Below are 7,806 nucleotides of genomic sequence, written 5' to 3' on the forward strand. Positions count from 1 at the left end.
CCAACCTATCCTCCGTGCGATCCCATCGCCACCGCCTTCCGAACCTCCTCAATCTTAGTAGAAAATACAAATAATATCAATGCAAGTAAAACACAGGTAGAAGTATATAAGGCAAGTAATTCAAGTAAGCAATTAGGCATGTTATATAAATTGGCATACAATTACAAGTCGGCAAAGCAAACAAACAAATAGAAGATGCATGATGAATGCCACTCCTATTGGCTGTGATATCACATTGTCGGTTCAACTACCAACCCGACACATCTCCATGGAGATGTCGCCCTTCGGAATCATAATTGGGAACCTCCGAGATATGGTGCTCGGATCACCGTCCAGGGTTTTGTGCCTGCACACTCTAGTGATCCGAAGGGATGCGAGTGGGATAATCTTGCCACAAACCACACATCTCAATGTAAGCGAGATTAACCACCGTCCTTACGCCGTCGCTGTTACCTCAACAGGCGAGATTAACCACCGTCCCTGCTGGGCGCATAGCGTCTCATAATCTCAATATAAAACAGTGATACAGTGGTTTTCGGAAAAACATTTTCAATACATCAATGATTCATCATTGCACATTCGAGCCCTTGACTCATCTCAACCACTGTCAAATCACATTTCCATTTCCGAACTCATCAGTTCATCCGTTCTCAATTCATACCAGTCTTCCTTCACACTCCACCAAACCCATCCTCAATACACCAGAAACCTAAGCCTACGTTCTCTAATTTTTCAAAACAATATCAAACTAAATCTCTTCAATTCTTTCCCATGTTTTAATGTCCAAAATTAAGCCCAAGAGTCTTAAAATGGTGTCATAGAAGCTTACAAGCTTGTTGAGAAGGTGAAATAGTTGAAAATAAAGTTTAAGTTTGAAAAACAGGGCATGTGCGTACACAAAGGTGTGTGTGCGCACGCCCAGGAGAAGTTTTAAAAAGTGTGCGTACGCATAGAGGTGTGCGTACGCACAAGTATCAAATTTCATAATTATGTTCGCTCGCACAAGGTGTGCTAGCGCCCTCAACAGACTGCGCTTCCCAACGTGTGCGTGCGCACAGGTTGTAAAATTCCATTGGTAATGTGCGCGCACAGGTTGTGCTAGCGCTCTAAACAGAAGCCTTTCCCTTGTGTGTGCAGACGCACAAGGCTGTGCGTACGCACAAGTTCAAAAAATCACAGGGGTGTGCATGCGCACAAGGCTGTGCGTGCGCACATACCAGAAATCAATTCTGCAACTTTGCAGAATTTCAGATTTTGACACCAACCTTTGAATGATCATAACTTCCTCTACAAAAATCTAAATTTTACAAACTTTATATCAATTTGAAGATTTTTCAATGAACGTTAATTCTAAATAACTGTCAACAAATTTTGAAAATCGAAGCACAAGTTATGACCCGTCAAAGTTCACTAAAAACCAGCTTTTACCAAAACTCACATGAATTTCAATTTACCAACTTTCACAACCCAAACTAACCAAAACCACATTAACTCTATCTCATATCAGATTTTACCATTTTCCATACCTCAATTTACCACTCCACCTTATGATATCATTAATTCTCATTATCAAATACATGGTAATACACTCATATTTTCACCAACACATTAATCAAATATCATTTCACCCTTACCAATCATCATTATAACCAATTTCAATCTCAATCTCTAATATCATGCTATCAACATCAACATTTCAATTTTTCAACATTCCAAATCATCAAATCCTCATACATTATCATACAACACTCCCATCAACATAGCCAAAGCTCATTAATTCATCATTCATCATTCATCATATCTCAACAAAACAAACAAACCAATTTAATTCAAACCTATCCTATGGGTCACTAGCCTAAGTGTCCATGAATATTATATATTACATAGAGAAAACCGAAACCATACCTTGGCCGATTCTCAATATGTGCCAAAACTCAAATTGAGTGTAAAATGAGCTTTCCACCACAAGCAAGCCACCAATTCTAGGAGTGTTCATGGTTTGGTTAATCCAAAAACCAAACCAGTTTTTTGGTTAACCAAAAATATAGTATTGGTTAATTAACCAAATTGGTTTTTCATGATGAAACCGGTTATTAACCGGTTAGTGAATTTCAAAACCGATTTTTAACCGGTTATTAAAATAAAAACTGGTTTTTAAAAAATAACCGGTTTTTATATAAAAAACCAGTTTTTCTACTAGAAAACCGGTTTTTGTACCAAAAAACCGGTTTTTGTACCAAAAAATCGGTTTTTGTACTAAAAAAAATTGGTTTTTATACCATAAAATTGGTTTTTACATGTAAAAATATATTTTTACACAAAAATTAATATTTTTACATATAAAACCCAAATTTTTACACAAAAAACCGGTTTTTGGGAAAATTGGTTTTTATACCATAAAATTGGTTTTTACATGTAAAAATAGATTTTTACACAAAAATTAATATTTTTACATACAAAAATCCAAAATTTTAAACCTTTTTTTAATTGAATTTTTTTAATCTAATTTTTTTCTTTCTAAATGATACGAGTAACATTTGTAAATAATGAAGTCCCTTCCATTGCTTTCGTTCCTTTTTCTTTCTTATCTCTTTTCAATATTTTCTATAAATAATTTTTTCTCTTTCTCTCTCTCTCTCCCCTTCCCCCTCTTTCTCCCCCTCCCCTTTCGTTCTCTCTATCCTTCTCTTTTTCTGTCTCTCTCTCCTTCTCTCTCCTCATCCCCTCTCTCTCCCCTCTCTCTTTCTCTCTCTTTGTCCTTTTTCTGTCTTTGCTTCTCTCTCTCTTATCCTTCTTCTCTCTTCTTATCTCTCTCCTTTTTTTCTTTCTCCTCCTCTATCTTCGCCTTCTCTCTCTTCTCTCTCGCTTTAGAGAGAAGAGGAGAAAAAAGATAGAAGAGGGATATAGATTGAGAGAAGGTTGAGAGAGAAAGAGAAAAGAGAGAGTAAGAAAAGAAAGAGGAGAATGAGAGAAAATGAAGAGAGGAAGAGGAGGAGAGAGAGAAAGAAGAAAAGGAAAGAGAGATGAGTGAGAGAGAGAAAGAGAGAAAAGAAAAAAGAGAGAGAGAGAAAGAGATGGGAGGTAAAGGAGAGAGAGAGAGAGGAAGGAGAGGGGAGAGAGAGAGAAAGAGAGAGAGAAAGAGAGAGAGAAGGGAAAAGAGAGGAGAAAGTAGAGAGATATGGGAGAGAGAGAGAGAAGGAGAGGAGAGGAGAGAGAGGAAGAGAGAGAGAGGAGGGGGAGAAAGAGGGCAAGGAAAGAGAGAGAGAGAGAGAGAGAGAGAGAGAGAGGAAGTGATAGAGCGGAGAGAAGGAGAGAGAGATAGAGAGAGAAGGAGAGAGAGATAGAGAGAGAAGGAGAGAGAGATAGAGAGAGAAGGAGAGAGAGATAGAGAGAGAAGGAGAGAGAGATAGAGAGAGAAGGAGAGAGAGATAGAGAGAGAAGGAGAGAGAGATAGAGAGAGAAGGAGAGAGAGATAGAGAGAGAAGGAGAGAGAGATAGAGAGAGAAGGAGAGAGAGATAGAGAGAGAAGGAGAGAGAGATAGAGAGAGAAGGAGAGAGAGATAGAGAGAGAAGGAGAGAGAGATAGAGAGAGAAGGAGAGAGAGATAGAGAGAGAAGGAGAGAGAGATAGAGAGAGAAGGAGAGAGAGATAGAGAGAGAAGGAGAGAGAGATAGAGAGAGAAGGAGAGAGAGATAGAGAGAGAAGGAGAGAGAGACAAGGGAGAGAGAAAGAAAGAAGGGAGGGAGAGAGAGAAAGAGAGAGTAAGGGGGAGAGGGAGGGAGAGAGAAAGGGAGAGGAAGGGTGAGAGAGAGAGAGAAAGAGTATGTAATTTGGTTTTGAAATTAAGTTTTGATTTTAATTTGGTTTTGGTTTTAGTTAACCGGTTAAAAACCGGTTTTTTTTAATTTGGTTTTGGTTAACCAATTCTAAAAAATATGGATATGGTTTTTAAATTGTTCCATTAAACTGGTTAACCAAAATGTGGTTATGGTTTTTTAACCGGTTAACCACATTTTGGTTTTTTTATGAACACCCCTAACCAATTCAACTCCAACAAGCACCAACAATCACCAATAAGCTCCAATATTCAAGCTAATACCACACATTTTATATAAATCAAAACCTAATACTCACAATTACCATTTTACTAGAGTTCTTGAGAATCTTACCTTATCCACTAAAATTTTGGGCTAGAACCCAACATTTTTTCACTAAGGATAGCACCTAAACAACCAAAACACAAGGTTTTCTCAAAATCATCACTCATCAAACTCGAATTCCTTAGGGCAGCAGCAAGGAAGGGAAATTTAGAGAAACTTACCACAAAGCTTAGATAGAAGTGACGGGTTCGGCGAGAGCTTTGCGTAGCCGCTGACGACACGCGAATCGGAGCACCGTAGCTCGAGATCTTGCGGAATGAAGTGAGAAGTGAATAGTATTTTCCCTTCTTCTTTCTCTCTTCTCATGCAGCTGGTGTGTTTGTGTTTTGAGAGTGTTTATAGCTGATGGGTTCACTTAATGAACCTATATATATGTTGGGCTTGGGCCCAACTTGGGCCCGGTCCAACCCGTTAGCATTTTTAGCCCGTTTGGCCCAATTTTGGGCCAAATCTTTAAAATTAACGCCCGGTTTTTTACTTTAATTATTTTTCTAAGGTTTTTTACTGTTTTGAGTTTTTCTCGCACAGTACCAGGCATACTTGAACCGGTTCAACCAGTTCGACTGCCGGTTTGCGATTTTTCCCAGTTTTTCGCTGAAAATACATTTTCTGACTCAGAAAAATCTACTGAGTCCAAAAATTATATTTAAATCCTCAAAATCTCATTCTAAATTTTTGGAACCTAATTTGGGCAATATTAATTAACTAATTAGGCGGTTAATTAGTCGCGGCTCTTACAGAACCCACACTCGTGGCAGCATTATCTTCTAAGTTTATACACTCATTCCTTTGAACAAAACCACCAAATACCAATACAGGTTGTCTGTACAAAACATTTATTATTCTCTTCAATACTTGGTTATTTATACTTTGACAAAGTACACTCTTAAATGCTTCATATGTTATTCCAAGAGAAACAACAATAACATATGAATTCTCACCTACAAAACTTACATATGAATTCTCACCTACAAAACTTACACCTTCATGTATTTGAGATAAAATTTGACCATTATAGTATATTTTTAAATTAACATAGTCCTCCATTTTATACACTCAAACAATTTTATTCTCACTCAAAATACAAAACTCAGAAAATAGACAAACACGTAACTCAGGAAGAAGGTAAGAAGAATACCCTACTATACCATCGCTAAACCACTAAATCTATCAAATGTAGTAAGCATCCCCTTTTTTCATTTTATAGTTAGTTTAATAAATTTTTAGTATTTATCCATTTTGGTCCTCAAAGAATTTTGGACCAAACACTTTAATCCTCAACTAAAATTAATTATTCAATTGGTTCTTAACAATTAACTCCGTCATCACTTAGGTCCTTTGCTCCGTCAACTCTAACGGAGGACAAAATAGTCCCTAGAAACTCTAACAGGGGACAAAATAGTCTCTGACCTCCTTTATTCAGAAACGACACTGTTTTCCTCCAATTTTCATCATATCTCACATAACACTAATAGTCTAACACTGTAACTTCAAGTTACACAATGCACACTCTGCAACTTCAATGTTCACAAGAAGAAAAATCCTCAACTTGTTCTCAACAAATTCATACTCAGGAAATTAATGACTATGTCTCTCAAGTACTTGTCGTCTTTGATAGATCCCATGAATCTAGACAGCAAGTCTTATTTGTTAAGACCCGTCGTCGTTGCCGCCATCTCCCTTCTCCTTTCCCCTATCATCTCCATGACCACATTGTCCACCAATCCAATCACTTCCTTCATCTTATTCTCCGAACCAATGTTTAGTAATTGCTTCAGTTTCTATATGAGTGGCAACGACGACATTGCTCATTGTACTGATAGCTTGGATGCAAGGTCGAAACTGTTTGCCAACTTGGACTCCAGAAAAGAAGGAATGAAGCACTCGGGATCCATTCCAAATGAGAATTTGCATATGATGTCGAAAGAGAATCTTCTCATGATGTCCTAGTGTCCAACAATCTATATTGCTTGCCGGAGAATGGAGAAAGGTGTGCCCTTGGGGTAGTTGTGGAACTTGGTCTTGAGGATGTGGTGGACGTTTTCGGGGTTAGAGGTAATGCTATTATCGAGGACGTGGAGGTGGATGCTTATGGTGGGTGAAATGCGGAGGAGGTGGGTGTACCAGCCACAGACATTTAGGAAGTGTGTGGTTCATGATATGTTAAGGTAGGTGAACATGCGTGGTAGTTATACCATGACTTAATCTTTGAGCTGAATAGGAGGAAGGAAAAGATGGAAAAGAAGACTGTGAAGGTGAAGAAGGAGAGTATGAATGTTAGGGTTATGCGAGATATGATGAAAATTGGGAAAGAACAGTGTCGTTTTCGAACAAAGGGGCCAGAGATCATTTTGTGCCCTGTTAGAGTTGTCAAGGATCATTGTCTCCTGTTAGAATTGTCAGGGACCATTTTATCTTTCGCTAGAGTTGACGGAGTCAAGGATCTAAGTAACCGACGAAATTAATTGTTAAAGACTAATTGAGTAATTAATTTTAGTTGGAGACTAAATTGTTTAGTACAAATTTTTTTGAGGACCAAAATGAATAAATACTTATAATTTTTTTAATATACATAATACAAAACAGCACTAATGTATTCAGAATACGGCACTATTGTTTTACTTTTCCTAACAAAATGGCAACTATGTTTTATTCAGAATTTTTATTCAGAATTTTTTATTTTTAATATTGGAGTGGTAGTGATGTTTTTTTAAAATGTGGATTGTTGGGGTGTTATACTCAAATGTGGAATCGTTTAATTAGAGAAGCAGAAATCGGACCGTCCGATTTATTAGAGGTATAGAAATCGGACCGTCCGATTTCTAGAGGTACACAAATCGAACCGTCCGATTTGTAGAGGTACAGAAATCGGACCGTCCGATTTATGGGAGGTACACAAATCGGACCGTCCGATTTGTGGTAAAAAAAAAAATTTAGGTACAGAAATCGGACCCTCCAATTTGTGTACTTCTACAGTTTTAAAAAACACCAAAAATTACAATATTAAGGTATATCACCACTTTTACTTCCATAACAAAAAAAATTTGCCTCAAAAATAACATGAGAAAACACCCAAATAATCCGAATAACACAAAAAATTGAGCCTCACCTGTTCCGATTTTCATTTTTGTTGCCAATGATTATTCAGTATTTTCTTTTACGCAGTTGGCCTGGTCTTAAATTATTATTGGGCTATTTCACAAAATTAAAAACGAGGATCTACTGTTGTTGCAAGCATTAAACACCGAGAAAATATTGATTTTATTTTTATTTTTATATATGTTTAGCCATAACCTTAAAAATTTGAATGGCTGGCTGGTGTCAAGCTTGGTCAACAGAAAATGATCTTATCATTTGATAGTACTCTGAAGAAAGTTATGATTTTGTTTTGTTCTACAATCTTCGAGTTCAAGTGAGTTGTTTCTATTCTAGTGTAGTCTACGCTGACACAGCGACACGTTGGATCAAAGCTTAATGACCTATTTATGATGATGAATTGATGATGTTACATGCACTGTGTCTCCCATTGGTTACTGTATTTTACATGGCGGAATCGTCGCTGGACTTATCCAGAGATTCTGACTCTTCCTAGGAGTAACTTTTATAAATTTTTATTATTATTTAAAATTATATATATATAAAACAT

The sequence above is a fragment of the Arachis ipaensis genome, chromosome B08 (genome assembly GCF_000816755.2).
Source record: "Arachis ipaensis cultivar K30076 chromosome B08, Araip1.1, whole genome shotgun sequence".
Classification (NCBI taxonomy): Eukaryota; Viridiplantae; Streptophyta; class Magnoliopsida; order Fabales; family Fabaceae; genus Arachis; species Arachis ipaensis.